The sequence below is a fragment of the Ornithodoros turicata genome, chromosome 2 (genome assembly GCF_037126465.1).
Source record: "Ornithodoros turicata isolate Travis chromosome 2, ASM3712646v1, whole genome shotgun sequence".
Classification (NCBI taxonomy): Eukaryota; Metazoa; Arthropoda; class Arachnida; order Ixodida; family Argasidae; genus Ornithodoros; species Ornithodoros turicata.
The window spans coordinates 32,346,607-32,370,979 of record NC_088202.1 but is presented as its reverse complement, the minus strand read 5'-3'; the positions used below and the strand labels follow the sequence as shown (position 1 = coordinate 32,370,979).

The 24,373-nt window shown below is 45.3% G+C and overlaps 1 long non-coding RNA gene across 1 annotated transcript; it reads left to right on the top strand.

Annotated features, from left to right (window-relative positions):
* The first annotated feature begins 3,254 nt into the window (after positions 1–3,254).
* Positions 3,255–12,800, top strand: LOC135383316 (uncharacterized). The gene is made up of 2 exons (XR_010419805.1): positions 3,255–3,284; positions 12,438–12,800. It is a non-coding gene; the product is annotated as an uncharacterized LOC135383316 (long non-coding RNA).
* The last annotated feature ends 11,573 nt before the right edge of the window (positions 12,801–24,373 follow it).

The following is a 24,373-nucleotide window of genomic DNA, read 5'->3' as shown; positions in this document are numbered from 1 at the left end:
ACTGAGCTGTCTGGACCATGCATGATGTAAAACCCCGAGACTAGGGAACATGAAGGGACAGACACAAACACGAAGTCTCAAACACAGCTGAAAATTTTGCTTCACATACAAGAAATACGAGGGTGGTTCCATAAGTTTCCGGCCCGAGGTAGAAAATGCGCGCGAATTTGAAAATGCGATTAAGGACGCGTGGCGCCATCTGTTGGAGGGCCGGAGAACCACCCTAAACCCTCTCCATGCTTTTGTCGGTTGGAGAGCGGCATTGCAAACAGCCAGGGTGCACTCTTCAGTTAAAATGGAAAAAATCGAGTACCGCGCTGTGATAAAATCCTTGACAAAAGAGGGACTTTCGCCTGAAGAAATTAAAGCGCGACTGGACAACGTGTACAGGGAAGCCTCTCCGCCGTACACAACGGTAAAAGACTGGGCTAAGCAGTTTCGACTGGGGCGAGAGTCCATTGAAGATGATCCACGCGATGGTCGTCCAGTGGAAGTGGTGACACAAGAAAATTTGTGTCTTGTCTAGGAGGAAATGCTGAGCGACAGGCGTCTGAAGGTCAAGGAAATCTCAGAAAGGCTGGGGCTTTCCAAAACAACTGTTTTTCGCATCATCGGCGAGGGCCTTCACCTGAAAAAGGTCAGTGCGAGATGGGTGCCACGACTTCTCTCGTCAGTTCAAAAGCAACAGCGCGTCGTCTGTGCCAGTTTTTGGAGCTCTGTCAAGAGAACGAAGAAGAAAAAAGTCAGTTGTCACAGGGGATGAGACTATGGTGCTCTACTATGATCCCCTTTCGAAAAAGGAGTCGATGGAATGGCGCAAACCAGGAGAAGCACCCCCAAGAAAAGCCAAGGTCACACAATCCACAAAGAAGATCATGGCAACAATATTTTGGGATTGTCAGGAGATCCTCCTCATCGACTTCAAAGAGAGGAACACCACGGTGAATGCGACTTATTATGCTTCACTACTGCACCGACTGCGAGACGCCATCAAGGAAAAGAGGTGCGACAGGTTGAGTCGAGGTGTCCGCTTGCTCCAGGACGATGCCCCTGTCCACACGGCTTCTGTTGCCAAGGCTGCACTGAAGGAGTGTGGCTTCGAAGAAATCCACCACCCACCCTACAGTGCAGGCTTGGCACCGAGTGACTACTTTCTGTTCTCAAACTTGAAGAGGGATCTCAGAGGACGGATATTTCAAAACCATAGTGAGGTGCAAGAGGCAGTTTTCCAGCATTTTGCGGACAAAACTTCGGACTGTTTTTTCAAGGGTATAAGAATGCTGGTTGAAAGGTGTCAAAAGTGCATCGAAGTTAAGGGTGACTATGTCGAAAAGTGATACACTTGTTTCGTCTCTATGACTATTAAAAGTTGGAAACTTATGGAACCATCCTCGTATATACACAAACAGGGGGAAGAGAAACAACCAGATGAGGACAAAAAAGGGGTCAGTTCGGGAGAAAGAGCAGTCTGTTCAAGGCCGGACCGAGGACTACGGATGGATTGGTGACACAGTTCCCACAAGATGTTATGCTAAGGGTCTTTCTCAAAAACCTTTTGTGAGGGTCCACTTCGGAAGCCTTTTTGTTTCATCCCATAGAGGGAAGCAATCTGAGCATTCTTCCAAATGCTTTGCAATTTCGGAGTTTGAAGCTTTATTTTTTACTTTTAATGAATGCTCTCTCAAGCGATCATTTAAAGGTACTATAAAGCAGTCGAGGTCGGACCGATGCAATCAGCATGACGTGAGAGTGCTAGATTCAAAGGTTCAGCACAACAAGTAATATGCGCACGAGTTTGCTCTAAGTATTTTTAATTGGTAAATAAAAACGCAGTCAAGAATGTCGGGGCGACGCCTGGTGGGAAGAAGTCCTCAATTTGTCAAGCAACCCTGTAAACAAGGAGACCGATAAACAGATGGCTTTCCTGTTGGGATTTGCAAATAGCTTTTGATAAAATGTAATTTGTGTGAAAGAACATAAATACAAGCCCAATCTTGCACTCAGTAGCTAAACGTCTATACCTGGGCCTTGTTTCAGCATCGTACGTCGCTCTGTTCGGCCCATAGTTGTGTACTTGAGACATTTTCGCCGCCGTACTTGGCGGAGTTGGCGTTTCGTCGGTCTGCTTCGCCACAGCGTTGCCAGTAGATTTAAATTTGGATTTTTTCGGGAGCTATAAGGTCTATGTGAGAAATTTTTGCGGCATTTTACTCCTGAGGACGTACACAATTCAGGGCACACGAAACATGAGGTTCCACCTCGACTGCTTTATAGTACCTTTAAGCAACGTTTTGTCTGGCCAATATAACAGGAACCACAAGCTAGGGGGATCTGATAAACAACGTTTGATGAACAGGGGACAAATTTGTTCCGATGATTCTTGCAAGTAACTTCAGGTTTGGCGAAAGGCATGAGGCGGTCAAGACGGAAGTTATTCTTGAAAACAAGGTTGACTTGAAATTTCTTCGCAACGGCCAACAAGTTGTGAGACAGCTTGTGGAAGTAAGGTAAAACCACACGTTTGGAGACACAGGGCTTGGTTCCAGGCGAACCAGGAAGAAAGGTGTTCAACAAAACATTTAAAGCACCAAGTAACAAGTGATCGGGGTAACCAGCATCATTCAAACGGAGAAGCTGACTTTCCGCAGAGGGAAGGATATGATGACAACAAGATTTTTTTACTGCATACCTGTGACCAACCCCGTTTTTTCAGTTTTAGAATGGCAACTTGAAGTTGGCAAAATGGGTTTAGCTTGAGATTTGCCGTAAGACCAACAAAGGGCAGGTTGTAACAAAAGCCCGATATCAAGAAACTGAAGCAGCCAGCAGTGGGGAACTCAATAGTGAATACAAGCTCCGGGGCCGCGGATACAACTACATTCTTACATTGATCAATAACACTCTCATTGGTGGAAACGAAAACCAGACCATCTACAAACTTGCTTACAACGACATCCTTTGAAGACAGAGAGGATAAAAAAGGATAATACAGCGCTGTCAATTAGGTAAATCTCAGAAAGGACAGGCACGATACTCGAACCAATACAGATACCAATTTTTTTTCTGTAAATTTGCCTTTCGACCCTGGCGGTGTCAATTGACACCATTCAAACTATTTTCTTCTTGAAATGCCATTTTGACGCTCAGCTCTGTAAAAGCAAGTTGGAAACATTCTTCAACACCTCCTGTTTCACTGGGACCGTTTTTCGGTCGCGCCACCTCTTGTTCAGGAATGAAAATAGTACGATAAAAGATGGCAGCCAAGCAGGACGACTATTCGTATGGTGAGCTATGTTCGTTGTATCTGTGTGCACAGTTCCGCGTACATTTCGCGTTTTGGAAATTATTTCGGCATTTGACAACTCTTCAAGGGCCCCTTGACTGAATTACAGGGCAAAATAGTGTATTTGGTGTCCCATACACGTGATTTCGTGCGTGGTGGCAATTGACGCCACGAGGTCTACGTGGTAAAGATGCACGAATTCGCTTGTCATGCATTCTACATGATTTTATTTCGTTTTATAATACAAACGCTGTATTCTTTTCATTCATGGCAGATTCAGTGGATGGGGTGTAGTTCCGTAGATGGGCTTATGGCTTTTTCTAATTAGCCGGAGTGTCCAGAAGAGAAATAATGCACTCAAGTGAGAGAAGACCATATAGCGAATATAAAAAAAAACAAGAATTACAGGAATTTGTGGTCTAGAAGTTATTTTATATGCATCTGAACAACCCCATCTGATGCACTTGTGGCGCTGGAGAAACACGGGGGTGCTAAGCCTAACGGATTCGGAACTTGTCATCTTGCGAAAGGTAGGGGGCTAAATCACCTCACTTTAGTGAGGTTAGGTCAAGTTAGGTTCTACAGATTGGGGGGTCTGGGCGTGCCTGGGCCCCCCCAGGCACGCACTAGGCGGTGCGGGCGTCGAGACTGTGCCTCGGGTTAGGTCAGAAAGTCCTCATCCAAGATGGCGGATTGCCTCCAAGAAACGAGCGATAAAATTTAATTTTTGTGTGTTTGGTACGTTACACGACGTTGATTTTTGTTTCATTTCATCCGTAATTTTCTCATCTTTCTAGTAAAATCATCCGTTATTTGATGTCTACTTCCGTTTGTTTAAAAAAGCCATAAGCCCGGCTACGGAACTACATCCAATGGATGCAAAGAGATTTTACGGTGCGACAAGGTCGGCAAACCGGCGTCACGCCCCGTGCCGCTCGAGGCAGCTGATCATCTGTTTGCTGACATCGCCACCTTTCCGACAGTGACAGTACAGCTGACGATGACTACCAGTATAGCGGAAATTCTGACGACGACGAGTGTGATAACGATGCCGCAGAGGCTAGTGCAGTCGCCACGCCGCCTCCTTCGAAAAATTCGAAGAAGAGGAAGCCAAAGTGGTCCCGATCACCGTGGGTACCTCCGGATCTGCCCGCATATGAAGAATCCTCGGACGAAAACACAGAAGTACAGTCACCGTTCACTTATTTCAGCCGCTACATGCATGCATATTTTTGGAGTTAGCTGAGAAGACGAATATGTACTGCATGTACAGAGAAGGCGTAGAACTGAACACAACGGCAGAGGAGATAATGAAAGTGACAGCATCACTACACATTATAATGGGCGTTGTTCAGTTTCCAAGGCTGCGGCTCTACTGGAATCCTGCCACGTCGTTCCAACTGGTATCCGACATCCAAATGTCAAGGAATCGCTTTGAGAAGCTTCGATCGAACCTGCACATTGTTGATGTCAATGGCGAGCACGACGACAGAGACAGACTGTGGAAAGTTCGTCCAATACTTCAGTCGTTCCGTACCCGTTGCTCTGAACTGAAAGTAGACCAGGACGTGTGCATCGATGAAGAAATGGTACCCTTCAAGGGGAACCTTTCCATAAAGCAATATATGCCAGGAAAGCCAAAGCCCTGGGGCATAAAGATATTCATGCTGTGCGGAAGCAGTGGAAAGACATACGATTTCCTGCTGTACCAGGGAAACCATCTTCACACCTCGTCGAAGCTTTTGGCACTACAGGAGGGATTGTTATGCACATGGCACAAAGAATAGAGTCTCATGTGGGCCACAAACTCTTCTTTGATAATTATTTCACGTCCGTCCCTGTCCTCGAAGCTCTCTTGGACAGAGGAATCCGCGCTGCTGGAACAATACGCCTAAACCATCTCCAGGGATGTCCCTTGAAGATTGAAAAATAAATGAAACAGGATGGAAGGGGAGCAATAGATGTTGTACAGTCGGAAGACCGTGTTGTCATGACAAGGTGCAGTGGCGTAGCCAGACCTCCAAGGTAGGGGGGGAGGCTCGATACAACCCCCCCCCCCCCCACGCCGCTGATCCTGGGTACGCCCACACACTCATCCTTGTGCACACAGCGAGATGAGAGATGAAATTACAGAATATTTGAACGTTTAGTAATGCGTTTACATATGAACAGCGAGGCTGCCTCACGAGTTTTGAAGTAGCTCGAAAAACTCAGTTTCAAGAGCATTCAGATAGACGCCCATAAGTTTCTTCGTGTGGTTCTTGACCGCTGTCTGTCCTGGAGAGCGGAGGTTCGTTGTCTGAGAGATAGAGCTGAGTCTCGGCTGAATGTCCTGCGATACCTCTGTGGTGCCCGCTGGGGACTTTCTACAAGGGCATTGCTTGGTCTACACCGGTCCCTCATACGACAGATGTTGATGTATCATCTTTCAGTGTTGCATAACCTTTGTCCGAACAAGTGTTGGGAACCTTGTTCGTCCTTGCAAAGAGCATGAAACAGTGCCTTGGTGTCCACAAATCAACGCCAACTGCCCCTGTCAAGGCTGAAACCAAGGAGCCTTCGCTGGTCTTCATGCGGACGGCACAATCTCATGGGCTACTACATGAGGCTCTCCACTCGCCATTACCGTCACACATTAGTGCGGGACATTCTTCGGCGAACAGCATCCAGCTACTGCGAAGCTGTTTTACCTCACCGCAGCCTCATTCCCAAGCATAAAAAACTGACTCCACCCGCAGTCCCACCATGTGCCCTTCAGGCACCACCCGTGCACGTCAATGTCTCTGGCTTGACTTCCAGAAAATCAGCTACAACAATTGTTCTTCGCCAACTCAGTCTGAGCATGCTTCATCGCGATGAAGGCAGAATTAAAATCTTTACTGACGGCTCATCGACACGGACCGGCTTTGCCAGTGCATTCGTAATTCCTTTGCTGTCGATTGAAAGAAGCGCAAGGCTGTCGCACCCGACGTCGACTGCTGTGGCCGAGCTGCATTCCAATCTTATGACGTTTTGCTTCATTGTGTCCCGCCAACCTCCGATTCACTGGACCACATCAACGCCTCCTCTATAAATGAATGCCTGTCAGATGAGCTTCTTTCGCCGCTGCAGGCCCTCTCCCGTTGCCCCCTCGCTTCCACGTGCGCTCGCCGCGCTTGGCGCTGACTGCCGTGTCCTTAGAACGCGCGAATTCGCCGCAGTTTGAATTGCGATCCTCGTGATGATCACGTTAAGGAATTCTTCACAGGAATTCTTTTTCGCTCCACTTTGGCAGTTAAAAAAATGAACATGCTGAATCCAGGGAATGGCCTATGGTGCACCATTTCGTGCACACCTGGTGAGGAAGAGAGAGTCGCTGCCGCTACATGAGTGTTGTTTGTTGGTAACGTCTATGGTCGTGCTGGAGCTGTTTCAGAGGTTATAAGCATGTTTAATCTCATAATTAGTGTCGTGCAAGTTGAACATATTTCGTCAGCGATGATATCAGATATCAAAAGTCATGAGTCAAAAGCGCTAAAGTCGTGAACAGTCGCACCTGTCAGCATTTATTCCTGTTCATAAATCATTGTAGCAGTAAGTGTCGAAAGTCAATACAGTAAGCATTTACTGTAAGCTATAACTGTGAAACGAAACTGGGGAAGGATAGGTGTGAGACTGAAATTGTCATGCTGTGTAGAAAGGAATGGAGGGGGACACTATGTTGGAAAACACTGATACGCAAAAATCGGGTGCCTGCTGTTTTCGTCACGGGTTTTTAACTATACCCCCCCCCCCCCACACACACACATACACACAGAAAGTTTGAGAGGCGGATCCAAAATATGTAATTAGAGTATTGAGTAGAAAATACCATAACATGGATTTTAAATAGAGTACAAGTACACATAACAAAAATTATTGGGTAGAGTACCAAAATACCGCAAATTGTATTTGAAATACAGCATTTTAATACAACACTCCAAATACGTACAAGTCTGATTGGAAGTATGCGCGCGGCGCGTTCGGTTCCTCACGCGCAGAATATTTTTCTAGCCATTGTTCGACTGGATCCATAACTCGTGCTGGTATTAGAAATGGTGCTTATTCGACCCGAATAAGGGTACATCGTTGTTATCTCGATTGGTTTGTTAAAATTACCATCTGCAATGCGCTGCTGCTGCGTGCCCATGTGCTCGTCGAGTACACGAAAGAGGGACCCTGGTGTGTCCTTCCACGAGGTTCCGGCAGACCTCGAGCTACGTGAGAAGTGGCTGAAGCTGATTGCCCGCAAGAACTGGGAGCCAAGTTCCACGTGCAACTCCTCCGTCGTCTGCAGTAAACACTTCGTCGTGTCAGACTTCAAGGAAAATACAAGGCTGCGCTTACTAAAGAAGGGAGCGATACCCAGCGTGTTCCCAGGCTACCCGCTGTACATGACGCCCAAGACTCCTCATGTTCGTCGAGAACCAGAGAGCTGTAAGCGCGCCATGACTGCCTACGTTGACGAGGCAACCGGCAAGGGCGCAGAGTCGCACAAAAGGCGAAAGACAACTGGGACGAACGTGTGCGATACGCCGTCCGTCGAGGACTCTGTGGTTTCCGACGACGTTTCTTCTGTGGGCAAAGAATTACTTATTACGGAGGAGGCAGCCCTCACCCCTGCACAGCCTGTGGAACAAGAACCCACATCGGACAGTTTTGCAAGAAGTGATCGAGGTACTTGTTCCCACTTGAACCACTTAAAGAGTACTCCAGTGTTCGCAAAGCGATCGTTCTCGACACAGACGGAAAAGGCAAATTTCACCGCTTTTATTGAACGACGTAAATGGAGGGCTAAGGAGCGATCTCTTCGACAGCAAATATCGCGACTGAAGGAGTCTTTAAGGAAACATCAGGAGGAGCTTCGCCAGCTCAAAGACGACTTCAGTGTTGATGCCTTCCTCGATGTCGTGACGGATGCTCGGCAAAACACGATCAGAGCGACATTTGTTCTTGACCAAGTTGTCAATTACAAGAGGAAGAGGCCAACATGGTCAGAACTCACTGTAAGGTACTGTGTGATCTTCAGGAATCTTTCCACCAAGGCCTATGAGTACGTTCGGTGTGAAGAGTTGCTGCGACTACCGTGCAGAAACACCTCGCAGAAATACATCGGGACATCGACTGGTGAGGTTGGCTTTAGTCCTCTCGTTCGCTGTAGGCTGGATATTGAGCTCCAGAGCCTAGCTGCGCCTCAGTCCAAAGTTTGCAGCCTCGTTATCGACGAGATGCACATTAGGCAGAGGTTAGAATATAACAAACAGCGAGATGCATTCATTGGGGACGTCAACATGGGCAAGGAGTTGGGCCACCTCACGCCAGCCGAACATGCTACCACTCTGGCCAATTCATTGCTTTGTTTCCTGCTCTGTGGCATGGCTGAGCGTTTCAAGATACCGGTTGCATACTTCTTCACCAAAGCCTGCACAGCACCGGATCTCGCGCAAGCCATCGTATACGTCATAAAAAGTACAGAACAGCTGGGGTTCAAAATTGTCAGGTTGGTTACGGACAACCACAAGACCAACGTTGCCGCCATGGGCGTATTGTGCCATGGGCAAGCCACGACGTTTGCCGCGCACCCTGTGGACCCATCAAGACTTCTTTTTTTGGCATTTGACCAATGCCACATTATCAAAAATGTCAGGTCCCAGTTTCTTGCGAAGGATATGGGCGGCCAGAAACAAATCTCATCTTCATGGTTGAAGGACCTCTACAAGATGCAGCGAGGGTCAACCGTAAAGCCCATAAGGTTCCTCACCCGCAAGCACGTTTATCCTTCAAACATAGAGAAGATGAGCGTAGTGCACGCTGTACAGGTTTTTTCACCTCCTGTGACAATGGCGCTGTAATACATGAAAGACCAAGCTGGTCACACATGTGACGTGCAGTTCGCATCAGTTGGGCCGACAGTGGAGTTCATGACAATGATGCACAAATGGTTCACTGTTATGGACGTGAGTAACACGCGGCAGCATATTCACAAGAACGACCCGGATACAAGACCTTTCTATGACGTGCATGATGACAGGCTGCAGTGGCTGGAGACAGTCTTTCTCGACTATGTCCAAAAACTGAGGAACGAGAGCCATCCCGACACCTTCCTGAGCAAGGAGACATTTCACGCCTTGGTGCTGACAACAAGATCAAGCGTGCAGTGTATTCGCTTTCTCCTCAGCAAGAAACATTTCATGTTCGTTCTCACACGAAAGTTTTCAAGCCGTCCAATCGAGGCGCTTTTCGGATTTCTCCGGAGAACTGCAGGATGCAACGACGCCATGGACATGAGGAGCGTTCTCAGCAGTATTGAAAAAACGCTGAAGACGGGTATTGTGACATCATCAAACCGCAGCAACCTAAGTTGCCCCGGGTCACTCCTCAGTTCACAAGCGATTAGTAATCAGGTCATTGAGAACGGGGGTAGCACAGCCGCCGAGTTTTCCCCACCGCTGGCAAAAGAAAGACTTCGTGAACTGTGCACGACACCAAAACCGCGGTTGCCGGACCCAGAGGTAGCCAGCATTGCTCTAATCGGTGGGTACCTAGCTCGCGTGATATCAGAAAAGCTAAGCTGCTCCTGGTTGAAAAACCGAAGGGAAACACACCTGTCGATGGACTCATTGCCTACCAGGATCGAGGAGGTCTCAAGTATCCTTCGAAAGAGCTTGTTTCCGTCCTTATAATCCTCAGAAGCTACTTAGATATTGTACTCCTTCACAGGAAGCGTATGGTTAAGCCACTTGAGTCCAGTGTAAGACACGCTGTCGAGGTGCTGATGGATGCCCCCGTACTTCTGTGCGAAAATGGAGATAGCGAGCACAGAAGGACATTGTTGAGTCTTCTGTGCAGGAATTTTATAAAACCTCTCCTTAGCAACCACGCATTAACTGTGACTGACAAAAATTCTATCGCGAAAATGTTCGCAAGAAAGCCACTGTCACGCAAAGTACTGAAACTCTAGAGCTTTCTCTCACTCAGTTCTTAGCAGCGTTTGCACAATAAGTCTTCGAATGTGAACAGTGTTCTTTTTGTTTGTTTCTTCTCCAAGTCTCCGAAAGTGAACAGTGTTGTTCTGTTTGTTTTTCTATAACTCCTGCCTCTGAAAGTGAACAATGTTCTTTTTTATTGTTTTTGTTTTGTACATTTCAATCTTCGAAAGTGAACAGTCGGTACAGTGAGGCACGAGGACAGTGTGACAGCAGGAAAGTGGACATGATGGCAGTACCTGCAGGTACCGTGACGCAGTTTTTATCTTTCATCGCCTTTCTCGTATTGAGAAATTTGGAAGTGAGATTTTAGCGTACATCCCGGGTGCTCGGGTCAAACCTGCTCTCATGCAAGTCATTCATGTCAGGGCCTAACAAAACACTTACGCACAGTTTGCACATAATTAAACGATAAAACTGTTCGTTCTTCAATCATTCTGCAGTTTACACAAACGGAAGAGCACTAAAAGGAGCCGGGAGCGAGCGAAACAAGTACAGAGACCGGTGGTCCTGTCCCGAGTATAGTCGAGGGGACTACGGCCATCTCTCGTCGCACGACGGAAACCGAGCCTTCGCCAGGGCTCGTTCCGTTCCATTGGTAAGCGCGCGATCTGACAGGCATTCATTTATAGAGGAGGCGTTGACCACATACAGTGACTCCAAAGCCGCCCTCCAAGCTTTGCACTGCACCATGGGCTCGAGCTCCCTCGCTCCACTGGTGTGTGACCTCCTCAGGGAGTATCCGTGTGCTGTCACACAGGGACATAACATCACCTTGCAGTGGATCCCAGGTCACTGTGGCGTCCCTGGGAATAAGGCTGCCGACCTACTTGCGAGACGGGCTCATGTGGTGTACCGACGCACCTTACGTATTTCACCCAAGCGGACTCGAAGCCATTCGCCACTCCGAAGCCACTCGAAGCGACCAAGCAATTGGTACCCTTATGGGACGTCTGTGCAGTGAACACTGGCGAAGAGGTCTCCCTTCTATGTCGTTACTGCGCAAGGTAGACCCAGATCTCAGTTTTTATATGCCGTCAGCGCTTCCTCGACCCATCACGTCGCTCATCTGCAGGCTTCGCCTCAACGTGCCGTACAGTGGCCGACTTTTGTTTAAGCTCGGCAAGGTTTCGTCTCCCAACTGCGGTCTGTGTGATGTAGTTGAGGACGTGGATCACATACTCCAAGACTGCCCGAGGTACAGTGCATACCGTTGTACCCTTGTGTCATCGCTGGCCCGCCTGGATAATTAGCCATACTGCACTGAAAAGGTTCTCGGGTGCTGGCCCGGAAATCAGCGCATACCTGCCATGCGCGCCCTTGTGCAATTCCTCGTCTCGACGGACCACTCTGACACTTTGTGACGCGTTTTTGTTTTTTGTGCATTGAGATTTCGCACGTGGACTCTCCTACATTGTTGCTTTTGGTGCAAAGTTTTGTGGTGATATTTTCATCCATTCCGTTTCAAAGTATATAGATTTGTGTAGTTTCCCTTCCTTTTCTGAATAACGCGTCCTGGAATGCATCCTGGATGCAGTGCATCCTGTGCATCCAGTGGAGTGCATCCTGGATGCATCCTGCATCAATAACGCGTCCTGGAGTGGAGCGCGTCCCGAGTGGCTCGGGTCTAACATCTCCATTTTTTTCTTTTACAAATCAATCAATCAATCAGATTGACGCCGGTAACTGGATGAACTTTTTTTTCTCCTCGGATTTGCACGATTTGCGTGGGTCGGCCTGTGGCAGGTAGGGGGGGGGGGGTCGAGCCCCCCCTAGCACTCCCGTGGCTACGCCACTGACAAGGTGGCTGAGTAACCGTCCTGTTACGATTGTTTCGAACTTCCTAGCAGATGAGCCACAGGACGTAGTACGTCGGCGGAACAAAAAGGAAAAAGCCTACACTGGGATACAGAGGCCAGCAGTCATTGCTCAGTATAACCTGTCAACGGGTGGTGTTGACAAAGCAGACTTTCTTATCGAATTGTATCGTTCATTCATCAGGTCGAGGAAATGGACGCTGCGCATGATGTTTCACTTCATGAACTTGGCTGCCATAAACAGTTGGATGGAGTATCGATGTGACGCAACGAAACTTGGTGTGCCAGTCTCAAAGCAATTTCACCTTCTTTCATTCACCTTGCAACTTGCAGATGCCCTTGCTCACATCGACCAGAATTTTGCAAGAAAAAGGGGGAGGCCGTCATTGTCACCTGTCCCTTCTCCTTTGGAAAGCCGAAATCCTCGTGTCGCTGCACACTGTGATGATGTCAGATTTGACGCAGTCGGGCACTAGCCTGAACACGACGGTGGCCGAGAACAACGGCGCAAGGAATTTGCTTGTGTTGGACGATCCCGGTTCAAGTGCTCGAAGTGCAAAGTGCACCTGTGCTTGAGCAAGACTAAGAACTGTTTTGTCAAGTACCACAGGAAGTAACCTGGATTTGATCCAAAATTTATCCACCAACACCTGATGGTTGCAGTTGACACCAGCAAAATAAAACACGTACTGCTCACCTGCTTGATTTCTGCATGATTCTGATATGTTCTTACAAGGTCCTAATCGCAATTCAGACAATAAAAAAATATATATGACCATCAGAGAAAAGTCGGGGCTGAAAGGGTTATGGCAGTTGATTTCAGATAAAGTTCTAGTAAACGCAAAAATTCAGTGACAGATATACCAACTTTCGATTGAAAACGCACCAAATTATCTTCAAGAAATCTGCGTACCCTATTCAACAACACATTCTCTTGCAATGAATTGTATAGATCCTTGATGTCCAAAGAAAAAGCAAAGCATTTCTTTCCATGAAACACATGTAAATTCAAAATCACTTGTTCAGAGTTTTTCAGAGTTAACGCGCTACGGGACAAATATAGAAGAAAACCCCTTTTGCAAAGAAGTCGAAACAATTTTTTTGCCAGGTTTGATTCTCATTGATTACGATTCTAAGCGGCATATTCACGTTGTGATCCTTCATGCCCAGCAATTCGGGACAAAACGTAAAGCAGGCTTCACCTGATACTGCTCCCATAGAAGCCATGTATTAGGAATAGAAAAGTGCGTGCAGCACGTTCCGTTCTTACCGCTTTGCATTCGTTCTCTAGTGGGACGTTGTCGGTGTTATAGCGAAACATATGGTGCAAGTTTCGTTTCCATTTTGGTTCCAAATTTCTGACCTGTAAAGTAGGCTTCACCAGATGCACTGAAGCGCTGGCTGAAGCCCTCTACCTGGTGAGTTAGCGCAAATACTCCATGTACTTTGCAAGAAACTGAGCAACTGAACGTTCTGTACGGCATTTCAAAGACGCTACAAGACACGCTACACCTTTCGCCTGGTAAGGCATGCATCATCTACCTACCGCCACGGGATGCGCGTATTGAAAATCAAAGAGCGCGTGTAGTGCGTTGTTTTTCTTATAGTGATGCTTCTAAATGCATATTTGCGGGTAAATATTGTCAGGTTCCTTTGGGGTCTCTCCTGCGTCGACTCCTCCTCAATGTGGCTTTCACCCCACAATTCCAGTGCATGATCAGATGCTGGAACACAAGCCTCTGCTCAACTTGCGGTGTCGTTGTGAACTCTGAGCACATTCTTATGGAACGTGCACTCTACTGCCCGCAAAGGCGGATTCTGTGTGATGAGCTTGCCCCTATCACCAAGACACCACTTAATTTATCTGCACTCATTGTCCCCGTGAAGATCCTGTGCTCCATCATCGGGTTCTTCACCTGTTCATGGACTTCCTGTCGTCCACTGGATTGCTCCAGTCGCTTTAATTATTTCTCGTATTTTCATTCATCCTCCTCGTATAATGTTTCACGTGCAATGTGGTAGGGTACCGCGCCGCCGCGGTGAAACACCCCATCTCATCGTCATCATTTATTGTTGTTGTTGTTGTCCCTTGAGGTTTCAAACTTTCCAGTTCGGCCTGTTGAGGGAGCTTCACTTGGGAGCCCCAATCTGGATGGTTCCTCTGCACAATTCCGCATGAACTTCGCGTGCTCCAAATACCGCTAATAATCTTAATGCGCAAATAATGCAATATATTCAAACGGTAATGGTAACATCCCAGTTACGAACATCGGATTCGAAAGTCTCGAAAGTACAGAATCTGCCATCTTTCTTCTTTATGAGTCGTCCTTGAAACAGCTGATTTATGCAGCGATATTTGCGTATAGATGATTTTTTGTTCGCGCTACTTGACTACGCGTGTTGCGGATCGTTTTTTTCTCACTTTGATTGGTAACATATAGGGTAAGGTGGGGCAAGATGAGACACGGGCCAAGACGCGACATTCTTTACTCGACGCCGCCTGTCTCAGAGACGCGTTGCTGCATGCTCTTGAAACTTTACTCATGGGCGGCTCTACATGCCCGGTTTAATGCACGTGAGAATTGTACGTACTGTTGTATGCGTTTAGGAGAAAAATATCGGTTACTTCTGACTGGAATGTAAAGACTCGACAAAAAGGCGCGATTTTCTGTAGTCCGTTTGTAGCAATCAGTGCGGCAGCGTTTCGCAGCCTTTTCTGTCAATGGAAGTTCACATCCCGTTTTTTTTTATTCATTCTTCTAGATATATACAAAATATGGGCACTCTTGGTTATTCACTGTTGAACAGAAAAAATAATGCGTCCGATGACATGCACGGGGCAAGACGCGACAATTTAATGTAATTTTAATTGAATGCAATTTAAATTTAATGTGATTTAAAAAATGATAAGTCAACTATTAGGTGGCTTTATGCCTGTTCCTCAGGAATTTATTTTGTGCATATTGTGTAGTATTTTCCAGCAAATTTTCCTGTTTCCTAGGATATTTCCAGCAAAGCAGAAGCGCACACAAAAGCGAGTCACCAGCGACACATCAGACGGGCCGTGCCGTGTTTGTAAAGGACGGTGGAGCAAAATAGCACCAGGTTGGGTGCGGTTTTATTGCACATTATATGTGGTTATGGTGGGCTCAGGGGGTTGTGTAGGGGTCTACGGGCTTCACTTTGTCTGCTTGAATTGAATTGAACGTTGGGTAGACGAGCCAGAATTGTCGCGGCCCATGTAAGAGACCACCGAGACCAATAAACCTCTTCTTTTCGGTGAGATGAGTTTATTAGCTTGACATGAAACGTCAATTTGCTCGATTTTGCCGTTTCGGGTTTGTGCTTACTCAGTCAACTGTCTCATAAGGCTAACGAGCATCTCTCGTATTTACGGTTAGTGGAAGGCCGACTTCACAAACATTCCAGTAACGTTCAACAGGACTGCCCTTTAGTGTTCGTAATGTTGAAACAGCCAGCAAGCGGATTACACACAGATAAATGTTTCTTAGGATCACGGTACTTAGAACTGCAGCTTTATTTGTTGTTTCTATTTCTTTCTCTTATTGATCGATTTATTTTTATTTTTATCTTTATTATTTTCTCTTTTTTTTTCATGAACGCTCCACGTGAACCAATAAGAAAAATCGATCAAGCGGCCGACGCACAATTATTTCCGCCCACGCAATGAGCAACAGTCTTTTCCGGAACCCAAATTCACGTTCGCGAAGCAAGGAAAACCAACGACAACCAACGACAGCGACGGGGGAGGGGGTATATATTTATTAGACGAAAAGGAAAAAAAAACAGGCTAAAGGTCAGCCAAACGGGACGTCGGCTTGCTATTCCGGAAATACATAAATAAATAAATAAAATTAAGAAATAGGAGATAAATGAAACGGACGCGACGGAACAGCACGTTAGTTAGTTGATTATAAGGTAAGTTCGGTGTTTGCATTTTCATGTTCAGGTTAGTCTAAGTGGGCTTTGGCATTTTCCGCGCAGAAACAGCCAGATAACATTTATTTACAGTAGTTTATTTTTCAACGGGGACTTCGATCACGTTATTTTGAGATACGGCCAATTTTTCGAGACCGGTTCCCTGGATTTTCCATCTTTCGACAATCCTTGCTAGTTGAACGTTGGATGACCCAAAACCTGTACCCGTCTGTCTTTGGACGGCGAACAAACGGAGGCCTTCTGAAGAAGATAAGGAAAAGCTCCGGGTCACTGGGGATTCTCCGCTGAACTAGTGTCTACGCTGAACGAAAGGTCTGGTGTAATGTGAAGTACCCTGCGAAAACCAAGGATTGTCTAAAAATATAGTACTGAAGTTTCCGGGTAATAATCAGAGCGTTATGAGACGGAAATCGTGCTCCGAGACCTGGTCACGCGTCAAGTTCCGTTCATTTTATCTTGTCCATTTATACATAAAGATTGAGTTCAAAGAGTTATTCCGAAATCCTAAGCTGTTTGGAGAAGGCGTTTGATCGAAGACCGCTTGGTCGCAAGCCGTTCGATCGAAAGCCGGTTGATCGACGCCGTTTGTTCGAAAGACGTTTTTTCAAAGGGAGTTCGAAGCTCGCAGCGTGTCCTTAGCACCTCTTTTTCTGTAACTTTTGATTCGAACATATGGAGCATGAGGCAATCAGTGTCCTCTCCTTTTTTGTTTGTTTCTTGCTTTTTTTTTCAGCTAAAGAGGGGAGACCACTGGTCATTCGCAGAAAGGTTTTATTGGTCATTCACGAACAGCACAGCCTTCTGGCTTTTTACTTTCTCCCATCCGAAAGGAAATAAAATTGAATAAAACTGAATTGAATTGAATAGAACAATGCGGAAGTATCCCCCGCAGCTGTAGGACACATACCGAAGAAAATGTCTTCAAGTTGGGAGCAGCCAATAGTCTGTGCTTCTTCTGGGCACCCTTTTCATTGCTGGGATCCGAAATGGGATAGTGATATGTGCACGAAAGGCACTCGAAGTCTGAATGCTAAGAAGGAAATTTCGCCATAGTATAAAATACAGATATTGCATTAACAGCCATGTAAAACTTTAGTTCAATCTTGTTTAGAGTATGCATCTGCTCCAAACGAAGCAATAAAAAAATCAATCGAACGACCGCTGCCGTTTCGATCAAACGGTGTTCGATCAAATGACTTTCGACCAAATGTCCCGCGTTCGATCAAACGGCTTTCGTTCTTGCGGAGACGATTTCTCCGGGGGGCATTTTTCCCTGGGGACGGTTCTGCCTGGGGACATTTTTTTCCGGGGAAGAAAATCGGGTACAGGAAGAAATGTCATCGGAAAAAATGTCCCCAGAAGAAATGCCCCCGGAAAAATTGTCCCCGGAAAAAATGTTCCCTGGAAGAAACGTCCCCGGAAAAAATGTCCCCTGAGGAAAATTCACTTTTGGTACGCGTGGACTGGTTGACTTCGGACGTTGACTTTTTACTATATAGGACGGTGTGAATGCTTGGATTTTCGAGCACTGAAGCGAGGAATCGTATATCCTGTTCCATTTCCTAATCAAATATGGAATTCAATGTTCGAATTCCAAATCGAATTGATGCTTTTACTAAACTGAATATATTTGAAGAGACCCGGCACATGGAGAAAAAAAAAAAAAAGAGTAAGCGCTATACTTACGCATACATATACGTACCGTACATGTTTGTATTCCAATATATGTTGTATATGTAACCCATTACGGTTATTCAACGAGTCACTTAATTTATTCGTATTCAATTCCATTTTAAAATGACTATTCACACATAGCATTTCTTTGCCTAGGTAGTCGCTGTGCGTCAGTTTTGGTGAATTTACTTCATTGTGTCTTGCAACAATGCGGCCTGTACAGTCATGGGGCTCCCGAGATGTGATACCGCTAGACATATTGAAATATATTTTTGTCTGTCAATTTTGTTGCTTTCCCCCCGCATTTTATTTTCCTCTTTACACATCACCGTGCACGTCGATCTGCACACTTCTAAAAAAGAACTTGACATGCTCCTGGTAAATCCAAATGACGTCTTCTCTCCTGATTTGTTGAAACTGGACTGCGTACTACTTTCTGTGACACTTCACATTTGTGCTAATTAGCAGAGAAAATGTTTTTCCGTGTTAGCGCTGCGAAGCAACCATTGCTGTACGCGGTGTACAGGCGTGGACAGAGGACAGCAGGAGGGAGGGTGACAGGGGGTTAGTATGCTTCCTGGCCCGACTTCAGGGCTAAGTGAGCCGACATTCATCAGGAAAGTCCAACGGAAAACCCAGGGAAAACCTCAGAGAGCACACCTGGTGACAGGATTCGAAACCGTGTCACGTTGTATCAACGAACGTGAAATTGATTGCGGTGTATTCCCTACGATAAATCGTAAGTGAAAGTAGGTCGAGCTTTCAAAGTAAAAACAATTAGTAAGTGGTTAGGAATTTTAGCATTTATTTTGAGCCGGAGGACTTCAAGACCTGCAATATCGCAACCGGGGATTTCGCAAAAATTCCACGCGTACCAAGAGTGGATGTTTCTCGAGGGGACATTTTTTCCGGGGGACATATTTTCCAGGGGACATTTCTTCCGGGAACATTTTTTCCGCGGACATTTCTTCCGGGGACATTTTTTTCGGGAACATTTTTTCCGGTTCCCAAGAAAATCTGGCATCTCGGGCGAGCTTTGATTATATGAAACGACTTCTCCGTGATCATTCCTTCATTTGGCAACTAGCGCTGATATTCATCTCTGGAAACCCCAATTTTGTAATTGTTTGCATCTGTGTTGCCCTCCAAGAACAGTGATTTTCCTAAAATACGCATAAATTTGGCTCACAAGTACAATTTTCAGATGTGTTTGAGACTTCGTGTTTGTGTCTGTCCCTTCGTGTTCCCTCCTCTCGGGGTTTTACATCATGCATCATCTTCACCAGCTCGCTTGCTTCCTAGCTATTTTTTATTTTTATTGTCTGGACCAGCCCGCTCTCCGTTCGTCATCGCTATCTCCGAATGACAGGGCAGCGTCTGTCGCCCGTGGCCTGCAAAGAAAACATTTCCGTGACCTGATCGAGGGGTTAAAGGTTTCAACGAAGGAGAGTCCCCTTACAACTATGGTTGCCGTGTGTACCGGTTGCCTCGTTCGTGTATTGATGTATACTCAGTTGTAGGGTAATGGCGTAGGAAATGTAAGGTGCTTCAAAAATGAACTGCATACGAATTCGCGAAGATATATAAGCTTCTTCGCGAAAGGAAACAAATAAACTGTGTTGGATAATGAGACCATGCCATTCAACTGTAGCGTACCTTTCGACTTTTAGTACATCGGCAGTTGTCAAATCGTAGCTTTGCAATCCTGTTGGAAGAGAAGCTGCAATTGGCTTGTCATACTTTCAGGACCGTTATCGTAAATACCTTTCTATATCCTGAAGGCCGGTTTTTCCCCGCATACCCACCAGCAATGGGGTACAGTATCGCCCCTGGTGGTGAAACTGCTCATTCATCATATCACAATAAAGTTGTTGTTGTTATTTTGTAGATTTCTAATAATACCCCAATACCAGTACTAATTTACATGAGCCCAATTTATCAACTCCGCGGAGTAATATGCTCTTGGACTGTAAAACAGGTGATTGGCGATTCTGAGTGTGCAACAATAGCACCATTGCTGTGATGGCTGTAATTACCGATACTTGAATATGCGCGTGTCATTTGGGACACATATTACTCATTCTGTGCAAGTAAACCAGAAAAAAATACAAAATGATGCAGTCAGGTTTGTGTGCAATCGGCATCGTATTGCAGATAGTGTTACCGAAATGAAAACCATATTGTAATGGCCTTTACTGTCAACACGTAGAAGGAACATTCGTCTAAAATTGTTGTACAGTATTCATCACGACCAAACCATTTTAAACCATTCGAAGTATTTGCAAACATCACCATACAGATCCAGTAGAACTGATTATGCTCAAAAGATATGTGAGTATGATACGAGGACAGATGTTTTTAAATTTTATTTTTTTCATTAGACTATAAAACTGTGGAACGGCTCGCCTAGCTCTGTTGTTGAGCAGCCTAGTGTTGGCTTATTTTATAAACGACTGCGCACGGGTGACGCTGAATAATATTGTATATGTCTCGTACATGTTATCACTTTCTTTTGAAATGTGCCTGACGATACCTGACCTCCTTCCAACTGTAATGCCTTATGGCGATGTAGCATTATGAATAAAAAAAAGTATGCGTGTGAGAGAGGAAGCATGAGTAATACATAGGAATGATACAACGTGCTACAGCTACCTGTGTTGTTAGCAACGGACATCGATCACGAGGTCGCCACGACGAAGTTGATAAATGCAGAAAGGGTGGGGGGATTATATTTTTAAGGGTAAACTAACAAAGGGTAAAAGAAGGATGAATGCAGAAGGGAACGTACATATGCTGGTTCATAGGGATACATCCAGGTTACATTGTTACAGCCTAGGCAAGTACCTTTCCCTTCTTATCCTCTTATCTTTCCTTTGCCTTTTCTTCTTTTTCTGCTAATAAATCTCCACCCCCGGTCAATCTCCCTCCATGGTTCACGAAGGAAGAAGGTCGTGCAGAGCATATTCCTACATACATGCATACCCACTTGTTCATGCATTAGTTGTCATACGTCATATATATGTCATCAGTACGTATGTCTGACCTGGCCTTACTCCCCACCACTACTACAGAGACATAGACATAGACAGACATAGTTTGTTCCTTTTGTCCTGGCCAATCTCCCTTAGTGGCTCACGGCCATTATCTCCTTGGTAGAAGAAGCAGAAGAAGGAGTGCCCGTATTTCCCACTGATCTCTATGTATAAAGGCTGGATCGCGCATGGGAGAGGGGCTCGTGGGGGAGAGGCGTGCCTTCGCGCCGCCATGTTGGTGGGCCCTAAAGTGCTGTGTGTGCCCATAGAAAACAATGGGAGGCAACAGAGATTGTGAGTATTTATTGCGCTGCTAGCATTGATCGTTGTTTGTCATCACACAATTTTGTAAGGTTACAGTATATTGATGTATCCTAACAGTGTTTCACAGGTGTCCTGGCGTTCGATTCTTAATTACGTTATGTTTTGCATTCCGAAACTAGACCGTCACTGCAGTGCAGCGCTGGGGATTGTACTACAGCACGTTTCCCAGCCAATATTTCAATAAGAGACGACTTGAGGTTAACAACAGCCTTGTATATAATATCCCGTACTGCGTTCTGGACAAAAATGGTTCCATAAAGAACGGTCCGGGAAAAGATATACTCGCATGGCAGGAAGAGATCGTTCTGTAGAATCCCAGCCGTTGTTTTAGCCGTGTATGCGTTTAGTATGATTTATATCAAGCATCGCCTTAGAAAGAGTCTTTTAGTAAACGACAGGGGTGCTTTGCCTCGCAAATATGGACACACAGAAGCAGCCCAAATAATTACTTCACGCAATTAGATCACACTCGTTAGGACAGTTAATCAGGTAGTGATGTAAGCTTAATCAATTAAGTTACGTAGAAAGTGGTAACACCTCCTTGAGACACAGGACTTATCTCTTTTTGAAGTACAGTCCTTCTATGTTTGTTTGCTTCTTCCTTTATTTGTTCTGATTATTTGCAGGCGCGGTTGTGCCAAACTGAATGTCCATCTCCTGCACTCACATGCTTTTGTTGAATACAAGTGCAGCGTGAGAAAAGCTGCTTGGGGACGGGGTCCTGCTATCCAGTGCTGACTTTGTCATGCTTGTTATGTGGAGCATGTTCAAAAAAATGCAGCTCCACGTATGGTCTTCAAATTGCAACAGGACTATTTGGAGCTTGAAACAGTTGTGATTTTGTCATTTTGGCCCTCGTGTACCCAGTCTGTGAAACGCAAACGAAAAAGTCTAACACGATATGCTTTTGTAATGAAGATCACTGATGATGAGTAAAGAGAATATACGAGTTCAAGTTTATTTAATATTTTATATCATTCGTTAGATTATTCAACATTGTATGTCAAGTTTATACAACATCAAGTTTATTCAAGTTCAAGATTTATTTCTTGCACTTATGCGTTTCAGGATACAACGAACGTGCAGGGAGGTCGCAAAAGACTACATTTATTGTTTTGTGACCTTGCTACAATGGCAATATATATTTTAGGAATGACAATGGTCAGGTACGCTCTCTCAATTTTAGGTTGGAATGAGCAATGAATAGCAACTCCCCTCCTGATATTTTCTCATATATGCTAAATTTTAAATTATCTCTTGTGATATGTGATAATATGTCTATATGTGATAATATAATAATAATATATAAGAATATAATACAGTAAAACCTCCAAAGTCGGACAACTCCCCATGTCGGACAAGATTTCATTGCTCCCATTGAAACTACACGGGGACGAAATTCTCTATATCGGACACCTCCCTATCTCGTAAGTTGGACAGGGTTTTCCCTGCTAAGTCGGACAAAACCCTTCGTTGCTTTAGTTTTTCCGAGTCCAAAAACAAGTGCTGTCAGCGTACATCGTAATTTTTTGTGTGAGCATTTGTCTTCGGTTTGTCTAGAGCCTTTGAACGCACACTGCACCAAAGCAACGAAAAGTGGGCTGACGCTTCAGAGACAAGTCATCGCTGCTCAAAAAGCTCCAGAGGTAATGCCATTGAGTGGAATCTGAACAGAATTGAATCTACTAAAATCAGTAATAATTATCAGTGAAGAGTGGGTAGTAGGTACCACTGCCACCAGGTACCACTCAGGACCATAAATTGAAGAAGGGGGACATTTCCGGCAACACAGCTGTGATCTTTTCCATTTTTTGTTTCCCTCATATTCTGTAACTCGGACACCTCTATAAGTAGGACACGCTTCTGCTGCACCGTGGTGTCCAACATAGGAAGGTTTCACTGTATGTGATAAATGAATGTGATCAACAGTAGATGTAAACAACATGAGTAGCCAGAGAAGTGCATTCTCAATAAATAATTTTCTTCTTATAGCGTATATGTGCATGCCTATTAACTGAAACAATTATCACAGTTCCATGACAAGTTTTAATTTCTGAGAGTGTACTGTAGAGGCTGCTTAGATCTACAACAGTTCATACAAGGTATTATATACTGTGAATGCCTTTAAAAATCCCATGTGACACATATGCCTTTACTTTCTGGAGGTGCTGTGGTAGTCAAAGTTTGTGGGCATTACGCAGGTTCTGCACCCATTTCTTGAGTATGTCGAGGCAGCTGTGAAGTAACCTGCATTGATGATGATTATTCCAATTTTTATGGTGCATCGACAACAAAGGAAATACCGTAATTTCACGCGTATTAGCCGCGGCTTATGCGCGATTTTTTTTTCTCATGGGCGCTGTGCGGCTTATCTGATGACTTTTTTTTGTCAGGTATTTGCCCCATACACTGATTTTAACGAAAGAGTCGACAGTGTCTCTGGAATAGCACTGCCCTGCTGATGCACGAACGGTGCCTAACAGGGATGGGTCCACATTCGAGTAGATTGCCCCATGCAGCTTTAACGAAAGTGGTGACAGTGATTCATGCCTTCTGGAAGACCACTGACCCATCAATACATGAAAAGCGCCCAACAAGGGCACAATCCGATCTTGGTAGAACTCTAGAACTGACCTCCTTTGTTGTCCACTATGCCGATCCCGGAGTATGGACCACAGGGTTTATGGCATTGCTCTAAGGTCTCCTTTGTCGCACATAGGAGTCGTCTCGTATTGCCCGCGGCTTATCTGCGAGTGCGGCTTATCTGCCGGAAAATTTTCAAAACATTCCTAAAAACGCGTCCTGCGGCTTATCTGCGGTGCGGCTTATACGCGTGAAAATACGGTATACATCAAAACATTGGTTTGGGTGCAACCAGTTAAAAATGAATATGTTGTTTAATAAATGCATTGGTCAAATGTTAAAACATCAGCTTAAAACATGGTTTACAATCCCTGTATCTTCTAAAAATTAAAAAGATGAAAAACTATTCTAAAAAGAATATGGGGAACTCTTCTAAAAATAATTATAATCTCTAATTATTATATTGCTGGGTGAAGGAGCCTAAAGTCTAAGGTGTGTTTCTGGTGTGAACATGTAAGAAAATATGCAAAACTGAGAGAGGCTAACCACAGTGCGTGCACTGAGGTTGTTCCTTCCTGTAAAGTAGAAACCAGTGGTTGAGGAACGTGATGCTTACCTGTACACTCAGCCGTATCACACTGCACAGATTATTCACTGGGTAGCCCTCATGACGAAACCTGTATTGAGAGACCACTT